The sequence below is a fragment of the Leguminivora glycinivorella genome, chromosome 10 (genome assembly GCF_023078275.1).
Source record: "Leguminivora glycinivorella isolate SPB_JAAS2020 chromosome 10, LegGlyc_1.1, whole genome shotgun sequence".
NCBI classification, from domain to species: domain Eukaryota; kingdom Metazoa; phylum Arthropoda; class Insecta; order Lepidoptera; family Tortricidae; genus Leguminivora; species Leguminivora glycinivorella.
This window is the reverse complement of record NC_062980.1, coordinates 23,875,619-23,897,188: the sequence shown is the minus strand read 5'-3', so window position 1 is coordinate 23,897,188 and position 21,570 is coordinate 23,875,619. Positions and strand designations below refer to the sequence as shown.

Below are 21,570 nucleotides of genomic sequence, written 5' to 3'. Positions count from 1 at the left end.
AGAAGAAGAAGATGACTCAGGAACAAATATCTGTGCTCATCACACAAATAAATGCCCTTACCGGGATTCGAACCCGGGACCGCGGCGTAGCAGGCAGGGTCACTACCGACTGCGCCAGACGCCAGTAGACGCGGTTTTGTTGTATGTTGTGTCATTTGTATCATTTCCACGTGCACATACAAACAGATTAGTTTCTATAGGTCTACACACATCCAATACAGGGTGATTTTGTAAATACTAGCCAAACTTTTTTTATAGTGACTTTTGAGGTCATTATGAACAACTTTTATTATGGATCTAATGCTGAAATCGCAAAATCGCTGTTCCACAGAAGAGCATTTCTTTTTTTTTTTTGCCACTTTTATGAAGTGTGATATTTTTGAAAAAAAAATATGCTATTTCTACTCAGAATTACTAGCCTTTTCAATCCTAGTAGTTAAAAAAATTGTCCCATACGATTTTTTCTTATTTTGTTACCATTTTCCGTACATGTTGTATGGGGTAACAAAAGAGGAAAGTAAAAAAAATGTATGGAAATTCTGGGACACTTTTTGTCTCCCAGTGAGATTGAAAGTACTCGTGATTCTGAGTACAGTTGACCTAAAATTCCCTAAAACAATAAAAAAAAAATATTGGCAAAAAAAAAGAAATGCTCAGAAATGAGCGGCATTATGCTACTCGTAATGTAAACAATCCCCTTATCAACCGACCTCAACCATCAACAACCATCTGTATCGGAAATCCGATTCAACCTTATAATTTACTTACACAAAAAAGCCATTATCTTCAATTGTTCACAAACCGACCCGTATCAATTTGTACGAATGGCGAGATAGGACATTTTGTTGGAACAAAGCGAGGTCATTAGGACAAAGTCACAATAAACCAGTAAAATGACTCTTCTAACAAACGCAGCGCGATGTGCACACAAGCGCATCGTGTACGTACGCAACACATGCAAGCGGATTTGGATTAACGTTGGATGGCGAAACAAAAAACATACTGACTTTTGAGGTCTAATGAACAAGATTTTTTTTTATTGTTTTATTTATCATTATTTTTGACTAAGTTGTATAAGATTATTTTAATTCCTTATTTATTGTATTATTATTTTTGTATTTTCGACATGTGTTGTTTATGACATTGAATGTTTTGAATTGCATTTACTTAGGGACCTGCTGAAATCGCAAAAAAAATTGGCTGTTTCATACCATTTCGACTGTCATGATGCCCGCTCATTTCTATGGAATAGCCAAAAATTTTTTCACGATTTCAGAATTGGTCGCGCGTAATAAAAGTTTTTTTAGGTGGATATAGTTGAAGGGATGGAGACTGACATAGGCTGCTTTTTGTCTCTTTCTAACGCGAGCGAAGCCGCGGGAAAAAGCTAGTTGATATATTTTTGTGTTTACTCTGACTGATGTGATGTGGTATCGTCACCAACTAATAAATAGTATTACATAACGACATCTTACTTTGGATGAAGTTGAGTAACATTTATAGTAATTTGGTTCAACCACGTGCTGTCGAACGCAGTAGGTACCTTTCGCGGTCGGCTAAGGCAAAAAAGACATAAAAATAAGATAATAAAATTAGTTAATCTATTGTAAAAATAGCTTGAGTCTTTCATTACATGTACAAAAAGCTAACGTAATAACATGAATTAAGGTCATGAGTTAATGTCAAATTGCAATAGCAATAAAAAATATTTGAGGGTAGGGTTGCAACTGTGACCATCGGGAGTGTAGGACCAATACAGGATGTAACATTAATGCTGGTGATCCATTTAAGAGCATAACCGGTATCGAATAGCGGTTACGAATACCACTTCCTTTTTTTAAAATAAACACCATAAAAATTAAAGGTACTATAGAAGGTAATGTATAAGCCGTAGGATTTATCTTCGGCAATTATTTTACATAGTGTATAATTATGTAGTACGAAATGTCCATCAGTTTAAGCTTTATGTTTACTGTGTTTAGGGTCAAAACTGATTCCTCCGTATAGTCCGTATTACAACTTCTTATCTTTTGCAGTAGCATTATTCTACTGTAACGAGTTTTAATAGTTTTATTAACTACTTTTCTGCCTTACAGAAACGGAACGACTATTATATACCTTTCGCGTCACCGCTGCCGGAGAGTAACTACACTAACTACTGAGTCGTCTTTATACTGTGAAAAAGTGGACAGCGGGCTTAGAGACGAGTTCTAATTGATGTCGCTGTATAGCCGGAAATATGTACGTTTGAACTACATACGGGTGTGATTGGTGGAGAAATATTTGTGATTCTTACTCTTATGTTCTTAAATTGCCAACTAACAGCTGCAGCTGAATGAAAAGTGACAGTTCAAAGACTCCTAAGTTCGTTTTCACATTAGGCCAGACCGGTATCCTAGGACCGATATCCTATACATTACAGGCGCCATATTGGATTTTTTCATTAAAATCCTTCCGACATCCGATATCGGATCGGATAATGTGAAAACGGACTGATGCCGTGCCGGCGATGCGATGCGACGCGGCGCGACGATTTCAAACCTTCGATCTCTTTGGAAGTAGGTATCTTAAGTGGGTGACGTCGATGAACTATGGATGATATTAGGCGATGCGATGCGGCGGCGATCGCGCGATTGTCCTCCACGAACGGCGTAAAAGGATACCTCGTAGAGAGGCGAAACAAATGTTGAGTTTGTATTATTCGTGGGGTTTTTTAAATTTTTTCAAGCAAGCAAGTATAACGTGTTAGCACTGATTGACTTACACGTTATCTATTCGCGGATTTGAATACAAAGTAGTTTTCTAGGATGTGTGGTGACGGGTTAAGAATTTCACCACCTTTCTTTCCGTGGGTGTCGTAGAAGTCGATTGCGGGATTTGGGTTAAATTGTGGCGTAGGCGAGAGGCTGGCAACCTGTCACTGCAATGTCACAATTTTCGTGTTCTTTCAACCCCTTGATTGCCAAGAGGGGCATTGAGGCTTTTAGTTTCATGTGCTCTGCCTACTCCTTTATGGGATACAGGTGTGATTGTATGTATGTATGTAATATTCTAGATTTTGACAGTAAATAAAAGTCGACACTGAAAGTGACACAGGAAAAAGGACATGGCGTTGTAATAGACAATTAAATGACGACCGGTCTGGCGCAGTCGGTAGTGACCCTGCCTGCTACGCCGCGGTCCCGGGTTCGAATCCCGGTAAGGGCATTTATTTGTGTGATGAGCACAGATATTTGTTCCTGAGTCATGGATGTTTTCTATGTATATAAGTATTTATATATTATATATATCGTTGTCTGAGTACCTGCAACACAAGCCTTCTTGAGCTTACCGTGGGACTCAGTCAATCTGTGTAAGAACGTCCTATAATATTTATTTATTTATTATTTTTATTTATAATTAAAGATTCAATTCGATTATACCACCGTGAGACAACTGACACATGTTTGTAAAAGGTATAATAGGTATGCAATTTGTTGAATAACTATGTTGGCGACGGGTTTGGCCTAGCGCGTAGTGACCGGCATAGCAGGCAGTGCTATCAGCAGTGGTTCATATCCCGGTAAGGGCTTCTATTAGTGCGATGAGCACAGATATTTGTTCCGGAGTTATGGATGTTATTTGCACGACTGCCCCAAAAAAAGTGACTGTGGCATGATGGATTCAATTTGACATATAACTAGAATATCAAGATATTATTGACGACCGGTCTGGCTCAGTCGGTAGTGACCCTGCCTGCTAAGCCGTGGTCCCGGGTTCAAATCCCGGTAAGGGCATTTATTTGTGTGATGAGCACAGATATTTGTTCCTGAGTCATGGATGTTTTCTCTGTATAATAAGTATGTATTTATCTATATAAGTATGTATATCGTCGCCTAGCACCCATAGTACAAGCTTTGCTTAGTTTGGAGCTAGGTTGATCTGTGTGGTGTCCCCCAATATTTATTTATTTATTATTTTCTTTTTCATAGTGTAAAATTCTAGCGGGTATATGTAGACATTTGGGAACACAGACAAGAATTTATGTATGTTTATGCATAAATTATGTAAGTATAACCATCCCATACATTATAATGCGACCGCCTAAGAACGCGCATACAAATTAAATGCCACGCCACAAAAAAATGTCTTGTAGCTTTCAATAATACTTGTAGATGGCGTTAAACGTCACTTTTGATCTGCCAATCTACAAATAGGTCGATGGCAATAAGACATTTTTTTGTGATGCCATCTATGTGTGGTGTAGTGTATGCGCGTTCTTAGGTGGTCGCATTTTAATGTATAGGATGGTATAATCTTTTTATATTTAATGTATGGTTTATGTAAAGGATAAAAATGAAATGCTGTCCATACTTATCAACAGTGTATGCTTGTCAATATCTCCCCACCAGCTGTGAATGCAATCAAACAGCACTCAACGAGACAAAAGACACTAAACAATGCCATTAACAGAGCGAGAAGATAAGTTAGACGTTCAGTAGGCCTAGCACATGATGGCCGCGGGAGTATGTCGCCGCGAGATAGACTACCCGTCCTTATGTCATTAATACAGTTAGAAGAAGACGTGGCATTTATCTCGCGGCGACATACTCCCGCGGCCATCATGTGCTAGGCCTACTGATATTACAAACGTTTCACTCACGCGCAAAGATAATTTATCTGTATGATTATGAAGTATAAATAGAACAGTGTATTTACGAACAAAGCAGAACGAAAACACAAATTTCAGTACACAAAAATAACTGTGTAACTCATTTATTATCAAAGGTGATCAGTCATCCTCCTTGCGTTATCCCGGCATTTGCCACGGCTCATGGAAGCCTGGGGTCCGCTTTGACAACTAATCCCAAGATTTGGCGTAGGCACTAGTTTTTACGAAAGCGACTGCCATCTGACCTTCCAACCCGAAGGGTAAACTAGACCTTATTGGAATTAGTCCGGTTTCCTCACGATGTTTTCCTTCACCGAAAAGCGACTGGCAAATATCAAATGACATTTCGCACATAAATTCCGAAAAACTCATTGGTGCGAGCCGGGGTTCGAACCCGCGACCTCCGGAACGAAAGTCGCACGTACTTACCGCTAGGCTACCAGCGCTTTTTCAAAGGGGATCAGTATATACATGAAAACCATTCATGACTCGGTTGTGTTCATCACAAAAATAAATGATGCCTTTTGAAGGAGAACGTCTTGACGAAACCGGACTAATTCCAAATAAGACCTAGTTTCACCACCCCCTTTCTTCCCGTGGGTGTCGTAGAAGGCGACTATGGGATATGGGTTAAATTGTGGTGTAGGCGAGAGGCTGGCAACCTGTCACTGCAATGCCACAGTTTCGTTTTCTTTTAACCCCTTATTTGCCAAGAGTGGCCCTGAAGCTTTAGTAGTTTCATGTGCTCTGCCTACCCCTTTATGGGATACAGGCGTGATTGTATGTATGTTGTATGTATGTAAGACCTAGTTGCCCATCGGGTTGGAAAGTCAGGGTACGTAGCCGAATGGCACAAACGCTCACGAAACGAAACGCTAGTAGATATATATCTATCTCTATCGCTCTTGCGTATTGGCGCGACAGAGCCAGACTACCTTTCGCGGCGTTTAATTTTCGTTTCGCGTCGCAGAAATGCCATTCGGCTACTGCACCTGATGGCAGTCGCTTTCACAAAACTAGTGTCTACATAATCTAAACATCCAAATTATAAACAAATCAATTATTTTCGGAGTCGGGGCCAGCCTGCGTATTGCTTGCTGCGCTTGGGTGGGGCAAACAGGCAATAGCAAGACGAGGAACAGGGCTGGTACCGACTACAAAAATAATTGATTTGGTTATAATTTGGATGTTTAGATTATTGCAATCCGATAAGAAATCTGAATTCAAAGGTTCATTATTTTTTGCTTTTTAGTTTCTCCATGTTTTGTAATGCGCTTATTTTTGAAAGCGGGTTTTTTTTTTAAGTTTATGTCTTAACCTTATTTTGTTCTAATACTAATTGTACCCTACAAAGGGTAAATATAAATTCAATAGTCCGAGTCCTTAAATACCCTTACCCAGGGCCGGATTAAGGGTAGAGCGAGTGGAGCGGCCGCTCTAGGCGCCACATGGTAAGGGGGCGCCAAAATCGAGAATATGGAAAAATCCATACAAAAAAAATATACATTGCATGGGCGCACACATATCACAAACCGGCGAGAGGAGTCGGGAATTAATCCAGCTATTAAAAATCTAGACTTGTAATTCAGGTTGAGGAAAGTTGCACCACATTGCCAACATATACCAACATTCATAAGGGCGCTGTTGCTAGGGCGCCGTAAAAGGAGGATTTTAGCCCTTGACGAACCACATTGTTGTGCGGCACAACGACAAAGTTACGTTATCCAAATGCAAAATTATGAGTCTATCCGATAGTCCATAGCGGAGTTCCTCATAAAGCCAAAGGCGCAAAACGTCTCAGAGAGGCGCAATTTTGTGAGTCACAGGAGATGATGAGCAAACTTCAAAGGACTAAGATCCCGAAGGGCACTTAGTGGCAAAATACCGAAATGGGCATCCCGACGGTGACGATCGAGTTCGCAGTTAATGTCTTAATTATAATAGTGATGGCGAAATATAAGGCCTAAAAGTCGGGAAAATAGGCGCTGTGAAGTCAAAATACCCTAAAATATGCCAAAGACCGGAGCTCTGCAGTTGATCAAAGCTTGAAAGCTCGCTGCTTCCCCGCTAGCGGGTTGAGTCTTAATAAATTGCGTCAATAGGAAAAAAAATCGCGCTCGCTTCGCTCGCGCTCACTATTTATATCAGTTCTCTTTTAGTTACTTAGGACAAAATCCGCGCTCGCGTTTTCATTTCAAGTCTGCTTTCCTGACTTGGCCACTATTGGCTTCGTGCGAAGTGCATGGAGGGGGTAAGCAAAGCGATCGCAGTGCTTGCGGTGGTCAAAATCAACACTGATTGTGGTTGTCATCTATCAAAACTCATAAAATATAATACAATGTGTAATGTTTGATATGGGGCATCAATGTTGTTTCGTTGTTAATTGTAAAAATAATGGCATAAATAGTCGTTGCACGTTCTATGCGTTTCTTAGAGCACACTGGAAATTGGATCAAAGAACTAAATGGAATGGATGGATGGAAAAGATCAAAACAAACCATTATAATAAATTATATTTAAGCTTTGTTTACCTAATATTGTTCAATACGCTGTTAGTATTTTTCCTACCGTAAAAGATTATGCTTAAAGATTCAGGCCTAGCCCGGGAATAGGCCCGTGTCGGATATTTCTGCGGCCGCGGACATGACTAGGTACTTACGTTTAGATTTGTTTTATATGGCATTAACGGGACGGAGGTTTAGCGAATACCATATCACTAGCTCGAAGAACTTGTACCATTACTCCTATGTTCTTCAAGATTCTTTATATGCCCTACCAGCACCAATTTATTGACTCTTTCTGTAGTCTGGGGTTGGAAGTTTATACCGTGAGTAATGCTTTGGAAACTGATTTTTGGTATTATATCCAATTATCCATGTCTTTATAATCTATCTACCTAAATTACACTTGAAATAGTAGCTCTTGTTATTCGATTTATTTAAAATTAACGAAAAATCGTTAAAATATAATGTTTGTTTACATGTCATTTTTTGTCATTTTCCACTTCAAGTTCACATGGTAGTGGGCGTAATTGTCGTGCACGTAGCCTATAGTACTCCATTTTATTCGTTATTTTATGTACATGATATCCACGTTCAGCCCCACAACCATACTAGGGTGCGACTGCGAAATTTCAACTCTTGTCCCTTTCGTACTCTGTATGATGAAATCCATAAATTCTGTTAGGTATTGCGTTAATCTTCAAATTACGGCAAAACTATGAAATATATTTCGCGCTCGCTGTGCTCGCGATTTTTTTATCTACGTCGGAAAACTTCTTCCCAAGGGCGCCGAAACTCAAACTCGCTCTACCCTGATCGAGTGCACGGGCCGGCGCTGCCCTTACCCATAAATAACTTCCGAAATCTGATCCAATGGACCCTTTGAACATTAGAACGATCACTGTTAATACAATATCAGATACACTTAGCTCGTTTGTTCCTAATTATTCCATTTTAGCCTTCCAGAGAACAAGGGATAGATTCTTGATTAACAATTTTGTATGATGTTGGTTTGGTTTCGATACGATATTGAAATGATATCGAATAGGGCATGGAAAATTGAGTAAGCGAGATGACAAAAAAAAAAATCCATCAGCTACATTATCAAAAAAATATTGGACACATATTTTTTTTATTTTCTCGTAAAAGAAAATGACGACGGTACAGTGTGTTGAAGTTTCGCGTGACGGCACGCCTAGGTACATTTTTAATTCCCGACGCAAACACCACGGGGTGTTATAAGTTTGACGTGTCTATCTGTCTGTTTGTTTGTCTGTCTGTCTGTATGTGTGTGTCTGTCTGTGGCATCGTAGCTGCCGAACGGATGAACCGATTTAGATTTAGTTTTTTTTTTCTTGTTTGAAAGCTGAGTTATTCGGGAGTGTTCTTAGCCATGTTTCATGAAAATCGGTCCACTATGTCGTGGGTTTTATCAAAATTTTAATTTTGTGGTTAGGTTATTTCTAATCCCATAGCATTTATAGGTTCGTGCACACATACTTAAAATCCCACCTTATAGATTTCAAGACAAATCTATAGCCTATTCCCCAAAACCGGATTTGTGCATAGACGCAGTATATTTTTGGCACCTAAAAACGCACTGCGTATATATATAGACCACTTTACGTTGCTACCAACACATTAAATTCACACAATTCACATTAGAAAAAAAAACATATAAACCATAGACATGTTTTTTGAATCTGCCAAACTTTGTGTCAAAATCCATTATTTAAAGTCGCTGCGGTCAAAAATATACTCGAGTTTATACAAGGCTAAAAAAATCAAAACTGAAAAACGGAATTAGCCTTCGGACAAGGCAAGCGTGAATACTTTAGAATTAATAAAATGTATTTAATTAGTCTCTTACTAGCGCTCTACTCACCTTTATATTAATTAATACATATATTTATGATGTTAACCGGGTTTTCAACTGAAAACTTTATAGTTGAACTAGCTTTTGCCCGCGGCTTCACTCGCGTTAGGAAGAGACAAAAAGTAGCCCATGTCACTCTCCATCCCTTCAACTATCTTTACTTTAAAAATCACGTCAATTTGTTGCTCCGTTCAGCCGTGAAAGACGGTCAAACAAACAGACACACACACTTTCCCATTTATGATATTAGTATGGATTTCATACGTTTCTTTAAGACGATACGATACAGAGGTCAATTCTCCATACAAACGCTCTCGACTATTTCCTCCCTGGTTTTTGAAGATAGAGCAATGATTTTTTCAACACAGATTATTATTATTTTATACCTGTGTCGGACCGTTTTGATTTTTTTGCTATTTTTATTTTAAAAGACGCTAGAGCCAATTTAAAATTTCTAAAAACGGCCTTTTTTCAATATGGCTCAAAAAAAAGGTGTAATATAAGATCGGTAACAATTAGCCAAAAAATCTAAACGGTCCGACACAGATTATTTCATTGTTATTCAGATTCTCAAATTTAGTTCCGTTTAAATAAGTTTTGAAGGAGGAAACAGTTGAGAGCGGAACCTCGACTTTAAAGATTTTTTCGCAATATCTTTTAACTGAGTTGTTCTTGATGGGCATTTTTTTCGATAAATCTAGTATAATATTTAACTATGAAATTCCCAAATTGAAAGGGGAGTCCCCCTTTCCTTCCTTTCCATTTTAGCATTTTCGCTCCCGTAGTGTCTTAACATAATTACTTTAAAGTTTATTTTAACACGCAATGTACTGCGAGTTTTGTCATGTTAATAGCGTGATAAGCATACATTGATGGTAATTAGGGATGTACCGACTATTGATTTGGCCGACTAGGCCGACTACCGACTAGTCGGCGCTTGGGTGGCCGATTAGTCGGCCGACTAGTCGGCTAGTCGGCCAGAACATAATTTTCGAGTAATTTATCAAAATTTTTGAATTACATTGGTCCTTTGTTGGCGCTTTTCATTATTTGTTGAAAGTTCAAAGGTCAATGAGAAACGGTTTGGCTTAAGTGGGTAGGAATCCTGCCTATGAAACCGATAATCCTTGGTAGGACATTTCTTTCTGTGATTACCGCAGTTGTTCTTTTGACTAACAACATAACAAATAGGTTCATAATACAACAATATCAGCTGTTAATTTATGTTTGTACTGTTTTTCTATCACTTATAATGTGCCGACTAATCGGCCTTTTTTGCCGACTAGTCGCCGACTAATCGCCGACTACAAATGTGGCCGGATAGTCGGCGTTCCCGACTAGTCGGCGACTAGTCGGTACATCCCTAATGGTAATATTTATTTTTTTATGAAAAAAAGATAAATTTAAGATTTCAACATTTTAAAAGTTTTTAATTAAAATTGACATCGTTTGCTGAGTAGAGTCTACGTTAAAATTATTTGCTCCTATTACCGGCCACACCGGTGTTTAAGAACCAATTTCATTATTTTGGGGACGTTTGTTCCGGGTACTGACCGGGTTGGGATGTAAGGTTTTTATTAAGGGTATTGTGTTTGCCATTTTTTTTTGTGTGTGCTTGTGTTTTGACGATGCGTGTTGCGGATAGTGTATGTTATGGTAATGTTTTATTTTGACGAAACCTTAGGTGGATGAACACTCTGTTATATGACAAAGCCTGCGCTGTGGATCTAAACGTATGTATTTTTTAATGATTTCTTTTGTTCAATAAAGTTTATTTCATTACAGAGATGGCAATGGTTTTAAAACTCCTTGTTTTATTTAAAGTCCGAAAAAGAGCTCACACACCAATTCATATTTTATATATAATTTATTTGATGTTATCTAAGTTCGAATCGAGCCATATGTTCTCTATCTGGTATTCAGGAACCGCGCCGCGCCTCACGGAGCGCTCATGAATCTCGTATAAGTAGTACTCAGTATTAATAAACGGGACACTTGGCAGGGTTACAGGTTCTCAAATACTGACCTTGCTGTAACTACTTAAAAGTAAGATAAAATCAAAATCAATATAATTTATTCAGCAAATAGGCCACAGGGGCACTTTTACACGTCACAGTCATGTATATGAACATATTTAGAAAAGTATAATGAATTTAAAATACATCCCGACGTTTCGAACTCTTTACAGCGTTCGTGGTCAACGGGTGACTGAGGAAAAATTAAAATGTGCAAAAGCTACCCACATACAAGAAATATTAATGAACCATGACCACAAATAATATAGATTTCTAAGGCAGGTTCACACACTATTAATAAAGCTAGTTATACAATATTCAAAAAAAAAAAAGCAGCAGGCCCGTTTGAAGATCCCTACGGACGAGCGCCGGCCTGCTATTCTCCCTTTTGTCAGAGGGGTCACGGATAGGATCAGCCACATCTTGAAACGGGCTTCTATTAAAACTTATTTCAAGCCTATGAAGAAGATGTCCCAATTCCTGAGGCCTGTGAAATGTCAAACTCCTCTACAAAATGCGGGAGTGTACAGGCTAGACTGTGAGTGCGGCCTGGCATATGTGGGACAGACGAAACGAAGCATTTCCACACGGGTGAAGGAAAACATAGCGGATGTCAAGCACCGTCGGCAAAGGTCTGCAGTCTCTGAACATGTCATGGATAAAGTCAATCATGCTATAAAGTTTGACAAGCCTCTGGTTCTTGCTAAGGAGAAGCGATATATACCCAGAATGTTGCGAGAGGCCATTGAGATCAAAAAATATCCAAACTTTAATAGAGAGGATGGCCTTACTTTACCACCGGCTTGGGATCCAGTAGTACATCTGATAATGGAACAAGCACGACGAAGGCTGTGAGGCATTTTTGTTGTATGGTGTTGGACATTTGCAGTTTGTTCTTTGTCAATTTTGTGTAGATTAATTGGATAATTATTTTTTAACATAATAATGGTAATTTTTTTTTTATATTGCATAACTAGCTTTATTAATAGTGTGTGAACCTGCCTTAGAAATCTATATTATTTGTGGTCATGGTTCATTAATATTTCTTTTATGTGGGTAGCTTTTGCACATTTTAATTTTTCCTCAGTCACCCGTTGACCACGAACGCTGTAAAGAGTTCGAAACGTCGGGATGTATTTTAAATTCATTATACGCGATTTAATCCGTTTCCATAGTTTTATTTCATGAGTAACTATCGCGGTAACCGAAGACAATATTATATTTAGAAAAGATTTAAAATTGAATTGAAATTACAATTGATACTACTAATTCTAAGTTCTAACTAAAGTATAACTCTAGTTAGTACAATTAATTAGAGATGTAGAAGGTCTCTAAATATCGAATCACAACTAAGAACTACACTAAATACAAAAAGTACAAATACAAAAAAAAGTCTAAAATTACTTTAGAGGTGCAAATGACTCTAAATGTCACAACTAAAGATAAAATGTATACTTAATCTAATTCTCCTTAGAGATGTATAGGGTCTCCAAGAGTCGAACTCATATATTTAAAATATTCACTTATATAAAGGAAACAAACGAGAACCGAACAAAGTCTCCTAATGTAATATAAATCAGAATTAAAGTTACTAATTAGGTATAATAGCCCCAGTAAGCTTGAACAAACCGGTCTTCGAAAAACTCAGAAGGCGTTGATGTCATTTGAAGCCAGTCTTCTCCGAGACCACGGGGACAACGCCGTCCCTGAAACGTTGGAGGTCAGTTTAATATGTACTAGTCATACGCGATTAAGTCCCGATTTCAAAAATAATTACTTAGTATAGATAGATTAGATAAGATATTGAATTTTTGACGACATTCCTGCTTCGATTTTCAAGGAATGTGTCTCCCGTATTTGCGCTGGGACTCAATTTTTGAATATTTACCATTCTATTTCACTAATTTCGTTTGATATTTCTACTACTAGCGATTCAAAATTTCTACTAACACAGTCGAAAACGTAAGTGGTCATTACTATTCGATTTAAAATTACTAGCCGACATTTTTCAAAAATAGCATTATCTACGTCTTTTTCACAGACTTTCGAACGGCGAATTCTTACTTTAGCACGCTCAACGAAGACTTTTAACTGTCCGTCGACGGAAATAATTCGTGTATAGGCGAATTTTTGCACAGTTGTAGGGAATGGTGTTCTAATCCACATACTCAAAGTACTGATGGGTAGGGGAGGAGCTGGCAGGTCAGATGGCAGTCGCTTTCTTAAAACTAGTGTATATACAAAACCTTGAGATTAGTTTTCAAAGCCGACCCCAGGCTCCCATGAGCCGTGGAAAATTCCGGAATAACGGAAGGAGGAGGATGATCATGATAGAAATATTGTCTTTGCCATAAAACTTTATTACGGAACCCTAAAAATGGGCCGAAAAGGTAAACATAAGGGCAATTATCTTAGTCAGAATTAATTAAAGTAGAGTTTAAGCTTTTAAGTTTAATTAAGATTTGCTGTCAGACGGCGCTGTGCATTTTTATCATGAATTATTTTTGCTTTCGTTTATTTTGTACTTTATGAACGGTTTGTTTATTTTTGGACTTTGAGCACGAATGTTTTAGTTTAAGTATAAAGTTAATTGCTGAAACGTGGCAAAAACCTTTTATAAAATGGGTAATGAAATCGTATGTTTTACTAGGTTATATTTAGGGCCAGTTGCATCAACCAGATTTGACAGACACATCATCGTCACGCAGCAGATGTCTATGGAACTTCCCATACATAATGATTAATATATAATGATTTTGGGTATTCAATATGTACGATGACTACGTATTTTTAACTCAAAAATGTGAGTATTTTTTTTTTAAATTTTGGCCACCGAAAACGCTGTCGGCCGTGTAGTGACGTCATAGAATTCATGTCAAATCAATCACTGACATAATAACCTTATGCCTCGTACTTAAAGTGTCAGAAAGTGTTGTTTTCGCACTGAATGACTTCATTCACAGAAAATCTAGAGATGACATGGCTGATGTTGTTTTTGCCTGATTACGTAAAAGTATTCTTTAAAAATATTTTTTGCGCTTTATAAGTCACAATTAAATATAGTGATATTTTTTCGGTTAATTGGACAGTAAGTAATAATATAAGACAAACCTTAAAAAAGGGTCAAGTAGCCTATTTAACGAACGCTTTAACGGTGACAGACGGTTTGATGCAACCGGCCCTTAGTGGAGAAAAAATGTAATTATTCTAAACCTACATAATTATACTCGTATATAATTTTAGAATTACACGAGACTTAATCGCGTAAACACTTAGATTTTTATTTGCAGTCTACTCGTGACCACGATCATAACGTATGTCGAACTTCAAACTTGGGTAAATCCATTCTGCTTGAAGGTTGACTATATAAAAAAGTATGATAATGATTTGAAAGATAATAAACCTTATAGCAGAATTGATTTTCACAAGTTTGAAGTTAAGCAACACACGTGATGTTTGAAACGTCGGGACAAATATAAGTGTTTACGCAATTACGAGTAAGTCTCGTTTAGTTCTAAAATTATGAGTGTAAATCGTGTTAGTTTAAATCACTACATGTATGTCTTACATTTCCTAAGGTTGAAAATATTATGAAGTAGTGATTAAATAACTATAGATTTTTTCGTATCATAGTGTAAGACTCAAGGACGTATGTCTCAGGAATTTATACCTATGTTGTAAGGCACCAAAAGACGAGACACTTTGATTTAAAAGTGCTGTAAGTAGGTATGGCTTATAAATATGACTTTAGGTAAAATCAAGTAAAATCCAAAAAAAATAAACCGTAACAACAAATTAAAAAAACTCGGAAAACCGGCTCGTATTCCTTACAAATATCGCAATATTTTGGCAAACTCGTTAAATCTAAAGAAAAAGAAATCAACCAGCAAAAACGTATGCCCCTTTCATAACAATACATCAAACATAAAAAGAAACTAAACTCGAAAAGGCTGTGGACCTAATGCTGAAAGAATACCCTCAAAAAGTATTATGTTCATATTAGCTTCGTACTGAGATACGACCTTTTGGTTGGCTGCACTTTGTTGTTAACTACTTCTAAAAAGTCATATATACCTTCTAACTTCATACTTAGTTAAGGCAATTTAGAATAAAGGCCAGTTCGGATGCTGGCAAGGCGTATTCAACAGTTTTGCGCGCGCCTTTCTCGCGGACAACCCCTCAGTTCACCCCTACTATTCAAGCGGGGCGCACGCTGTTTTACCAACCCCCGATGTATATAACACCGTTACGTATACGATAAAATACCCAAAGATAAATAAAAGACAAAAAAATTTTTTGGAGTTATAAATACTTTTGAAAATCTTAGTGAGTGTTTGTGAACAAATGTGACCGTGTTGCGGCGTGTGATCAAAAATGATCACTAGAGAATCACTTTGAATCACCTAAGCCAGGTATGTATTGAATTGTTATGATATTACGCCTTGCGAAGATAGCCAACCAGCATATGACCTGACTAGGAGTTAGTGGAAAGTATAGCCTATGGACGGTAACAGTTCAATGTAACAACTTCTATGGATTTATTAAAACATTTCGGCAACAAATTAAATATAATTCATGATTATTTTATAAATTTTATCTCTTCTCAATCGCACTACTACGTAAGTATACATATGTAAAGAGCAGGGTGAAGATGCTACTATTTTTAAGAAAAAATATACTAAAAACATTCTGACGGATACTGCCGCAACGGGGTAGCCTAGAGGTCCAGGAGCCACGAAAGCTTAAGACGTCCGTTCGAATCCAGACTCCTCCGCTAAAAGGTAAAAGGCTACATCTTTTTCAGTTTATAAGTATGTATTATCTTGGAAAACTTATTTCGCGTCTTTGGTTTTTTTTATGAGAAAACTTCTGATTACTTGAATTTTGAGGCATAGGTTGATAGATTCTCGAGAATAACATTAAACTAAAATACATACTTACTTACTTCCATTCTATACTAAACGTATAGAATAGTAAGTAAATAATAAATTTTAATGTAGATTTTCGTAACAGCTATGGATTTTTATCCGAAATAAAACTGTTTTATTTTATTTATAATTTTCTTTATTTATCTCTTTTCTTTATTTTATTTATTTATTTATAGTGTGATTAAAATTGTGGGCATCCTGTAATACCGTAATTTTGCTAAATAAATATTTAGCAAAACATGAATTATTGATATTAGATTATATTATTATGTAGAATGCCATGTATTAGTCCAAAGTAACTATTAGAAGATACTTACTTATCTAAGAACTTTTTTTTTGATAGCCGACTTAATTTAGTATCCCTTTGCTGGGCAAAGGCCTTCCCTCGTTTTCCACTCATATAAGTACCTAGACAAAATCTAAAAGAAAAACCCCAGCCATAGATCTATTCGACCGAATTCTGCCATTACGTTCGATAAATAATTGATGCTGAGAAATTCTCAGCAAAAGGGAATTTCTTATCCGCTCGTGAGTTCTCCGAAGAACTCAGTTATGAAAAAACGTTTTTTCGATTTAAACGCTTATTTTTTAATATCTTACTGAAGGTGAAGGTTAAACAAAGTTTAACACGTTTTCAGATATTTGACGTGTATAAACGTTTATTGTATTGTATCTGGCATAGCGTTCACAAACGAGTTAGCACATGATGTTGATAAGATTCTGTATTTTAAGCGAATTTATTTTAAAAATAAAAAGAAGAAATTGCTTAAAATATAATAAGTCCAAAAGTAAGAAACCCAAAGAGGTACTAAGTATTATGGTTACAAATATCATTAAACTAAGCTACTACCGCTAGAGTTCGGCTACTACCGTATACGAAAAAATAAGTTCAAAAACTAAAACCCGACTACTATAAAATGTGCTCTAAAAAGTATGAAACAAGATAGAATTATTTTATGAAATTATCATGCATGATATTCACAGCTGTGTGTTCTATTCAATACATAAATTCAATGTTATAATAAGTTTAATTGTAAATTTTATATATACTTGCAGAGATTCCGAAGATAACCGTTAGTCGTATGCCACAATTTTGTCAAATTCTAATGAGTACTTTAGAAGTTATGAGGGAACAGATGAACTGAACATACATACATACATACCCACATATATACCGGTCAAAATCATAACCCTCCTTTTGCGTTGCCGTAGTCGGGTAAAAAATTAATAGGTAGGTACTTATACTAAGTACCCGACCCCTTTTTGAAAGTTATAAAATTGGCTGTACATTTTAAGTACTTAGTGACGTAATTTTTTCTCAAAGACTTCACTGACAGCTCGAAATAGGCGCCCTAATTGGCCCACCATCTCCGGGTGAAGTTTATGAGTGCTCATTAATTAATCTAATCAAGTAATCAGCTACAGACACCGTGTTTTGTAATTAAATTCCTTTTAGCTGGCGATTAACTTTAGAGGAATGGGGTTCTCCATACAAATCTAGTCAATTTTCGTTGGCGTGCCTGCCTGCTAAGCCGAGGTCTTGGGTTCGAATTCCGGTAAGGACATTTAGTTCTACGCTGAGGCGGGATCATTTCGTGGTAAACTATTTCATCGATAATATACCTATGTATTTTTTTTTCTTTGTTTTTTTAATTATTATTTTTTTGTTAACTTTTGCATGTGCTTGTATTGTTTTATATGATGTATCTTGTTTGTATTGTATTGTATTGTATTGTATTGTGTTTTTGTTCCTGAGTCATGGATGTTTTCTATCATCATCATCATCCTCCTTGCGTTATCCCTTCATTTGCCACGGCTCATGGGAACCTGGGGTCTGCTTTGACAACTCAAATCTCAAGATTTGGCGTTGGCACTAGTTCTACGAAAGCGACTGCCATCTGACCTTCCAACCCGAAAGGTAACTAGGACTTACTAGAATTAGTCCAGTTTCCTCACGATGTTTTTCTTCACAGAAAAGCGACTGGCAAATATATAATGACATTTCGCACATAAATTCCGAAAAACGATGTTTTCTACGTATTTATTTATATCGTTGTCTGAGTGGCCACAACAGAAGCCTTCTTGAACTTACCGTGGGACTCAGTCAGTCTGTATGAGCGTCCTATAATATTGATTTATTTTCTTGTCTGTGAACGTATGTCTTGTGTAAAACGATCGCTGCGATTAACAATTTTAAATTATTCTATCCAATTAGAGGTAAAAACCAAAAATACAAATGCTTAATAATTCTCTAGATTATTGAAATTATTTACCAAACTCAAGGTTAAGTCCAAACTCAAGGTTTGCCAGCGAGCGATGGAGCGCAGTATACTGGGTGTTCGCAGAAATGATCGAATCAGAAACACGGAACTGCGCTCCAGAACTCGAGTTGCAGATGTAGGTGCCAAGACCGCTACGCTTAAGTGGAACTGGGCTGGACATGTCTGCCGCATGCACCCTGAACGGTGGGCCAAAATGGTTACCGAGAGGGACCCACGGAACACCGTAGAGGGTGCAGGCCGGGGTTCAGGCAGACCGAAGAAGAGATGGCGGGATGACTTGGACGCATTCTATCCACGCTGGCAGGATTACGCACGTGACAGGGATGAGTGGAAAAAGTGAGAGGAGGCCTTTGCCCAGCAGTGGGATACTACAATAGGCTAGTAAAAAAAACAGAGGAAAATAAGGACAATGTTTGTATGAAAAATTGGATTCTATTGATCGTCCTCTTTTGTCTCAACTCCTTTTTAATTCAAATGACTATACAATACCCTTTTGTTACATTGAAAGGTTCTTTGGCTTTTGAAAAGTAAATTGATTTGATAATTTCGGGTAAGTTTTTAGTGAAAGGCATAAAAGACTTAATTATTTAAATATGTCGTTCTTTAACCAAATGGTCGTTCGCTTCATTTGAAATAATGACGAATTTCCATCGAAATCTTCCGTTATCCCAACAATTTGCTACGGCTCCTGAGAGCCTGGGATCTGCTTTGGCATCTAATCCCAGGATTTGGCGTAGACACTAGTTTTTATGAAAGCGACTGCCATCTGACCAACCCAGAGGGTAAACTAGGCTTTATTGGGAATAGTCCGGTTTCCTCATAATACGCGACCGTTAAGCGACTAGCAAATGTCGAATAACTATTTGTACATAAGTGTTGTATTTGTATTGTAACACCAAGCTCTATTTGTAGAATCTGTGACATAGTGAAAATAAGAATACATTGTGATAATGATATGATTAAATGATTTTATTTATTTATATTCCATTGTACTTTAATATTTTAATGTAAAGTAATTTTTAATGTGACATATACCTATTAACATTATTTATAGTTTTGTGTAATATTTTTGTGACTTCTCGAGATATATGTGTGTAAGATAATTTGTTCGTTCAATAAAATTATGTAAGCTATTAGCACGTAAGGTCTATCTGTAAGTGCTGATATGTAAAATAAAGAAATAAAGAATAAACTCATATAGGTCGGGATTTGAACCCGCCACCTCCGGATTGAAAGTCACACGCTCTTACCGCTAGAAGAGATAGAATTTCTGTACCTACGAGTATATCCACGTAGAAAACGTCCTTCTTGTACTTGCAAGGCTAGCACATGATTGGTGCGACAGTATCTCGCGACATAGATTATACTCTAAATCTCGACTGGGGGGTAATTGTAACTAATCCATTTTTATTACTATTACACTATGATGTTGAGTTCTACTACATGTATCCACTGAACACGCCTGCCATATATAACCGGTGGATACTCTATTTTAACATTGTAAAACATGGAAAAAATGGACCAGTTACATTTGCCCCCCAGTCGAGATTTGCGCCGCTGTACCTTACGCATTTTTATAATAGTATTGACATAAGGACGAGTAGTAGGAACCTAGTCTAAGAACCGCTTGGCATCCGGGGTGGTCGACATCCAGAAAAGTGCGGGTCACAATTGGATGAGACTTGCTCAGGACCGGGAGAAGTGGCGTACTAGAAGAGAGGCCTATGCTCAGCAGTGGGCGATAAAGGGCTGATAATATGACGATGTGTCTAAGTATATATGTCTGTGTATGTTAGCCCCGTGTGGTGACGGGTTAAGAATTTCACCACCCCCTTTCCCGTGGGTGTCGTAGAAGTCGACTGTGGGATATGGGTCAAATTGTGGCGTAGGCGAGAGGCTTGGCAACCTGTCACTGCAATGTCACAATTTGGATTTCTTTTAACCCCTTCTTGCCAAACTTGGTACTGAAACTTAGTAGTTCATGTGCTCTGCCTACACCTTTATGGAATACAGGCGTGATATATATGAATGTATGTCTATATACGAGATAAACGCGCAAATCATCTGCTATCCCTGTTAAGAGTATGAACTCTTCCCTAGTTGAAGGTTACAATAGATTTAATAGTTAACTTATAATTGACTTGACAAGAGGTATAATAGTAATCGATACCTATGAGTAGTAGCTATTGGTAAAGAATATAAATTAAAAAATATATATATTACAGGACATTCTTACACAGATTGACCGAGTCCCACGGTAAGCTCAAGAAGGCTTGTGTTGTGGGTACTCAGACAACGATATAACAAATACTTATATACATAGAAAACATCCATGACTCATGATATAATTAAATTAAAGATTGTTTAAACTTCTTTGAATTGTAGAGTTTCGTAAATCTATTGTAAGAAAGTTTTTCATCTCAATTACAGCCTGACTATGATATTTCAAAGCCCAGCTTAAATTTAAAGTACTTATATTGTTTGCAATTTACTTTGTTCTTTTTATAACCAGCGTGGTATATTTTATAACAATTAGTTAATGCATCGTTAAAGGCATAGGTAGGTATATTGTACGTCAACCAATTGGAACCCCAGGCCACTGTATAACTATGTCATAGTGACATTATGAACCAGAGAGTATTGTGTTTGCCATTGTTTTTTTTGGTGTGCTTGAATTTTAACGATGCGTGTTGCGGATAGTGTATGTTATGGTAATGTTTTATTTTGACGAAACCTTAGGTGGATGAACACTCTGTATAATGGTCGGCGGTAGGTGTGATAAAATAATACTCTTGTTTCCAGTTAAGTAATGAGCATTTATTTGAAGATGGTTAGGCTTATATAGTTGATGCCTACGTGCGTGACATTTAGGCTGACCTTTAAGTATTGTTTTAATATAATATTAATTATGGTTCATTTAGGTCAAGCCTTTACAATGATAAATAAGCTACGTCACGACTACACTACACCTTCCCTCTTTTTGGAAAAAAAAAATGTTTTTGACATTTTTTTTTTGTTTATATACAGATATATCGTAATGGTTACTGGTTAAAAAAAAAAATTTTTTTTTCTAAACAATCTAGATCTTAAAAACGAAAATATATGGTTAAATGCTATCTGTAGTTATACATAATCTATTTCTAACATTTTATTCCTTAATTAAGCACATACGTACGTATCTTAGGGATTAGTGTTACATCTTAGGTATTAGCTTCCTTAATATTATATTACAATGTAAACATTTTAAATGCTAGTATTTCAATGCGTTGACGCCGTCAGCAATGCTCTATTTTAATAAGGAAGATGGAGATCCATCT

The 21,570-nt window shown here is 37.1% G+C and overlaps 1 protein-coding gene across 1 annotated transcript in view; it reads left to right on the top strand.

The window, feature by feature from the left end:
• Positions 1–15,261: 15,261 nt before the first annotated feature.
• The window catches only part of LOC125230214 (5-hydroxytryptamine receptor), a 296,357-nt gene continuing 290,048 nt past the window's right edge, over positions 15,262–21,570 (top strand). The window contains exon 1 of the mRNA XM_048135297.1: positions 15,262–15,455. The gene's annotated coding sequence lies outside the window, so the exon portion shown is untranslated. The remainder of the gene's footprint in view (positions 15,456–21,570) is intronic.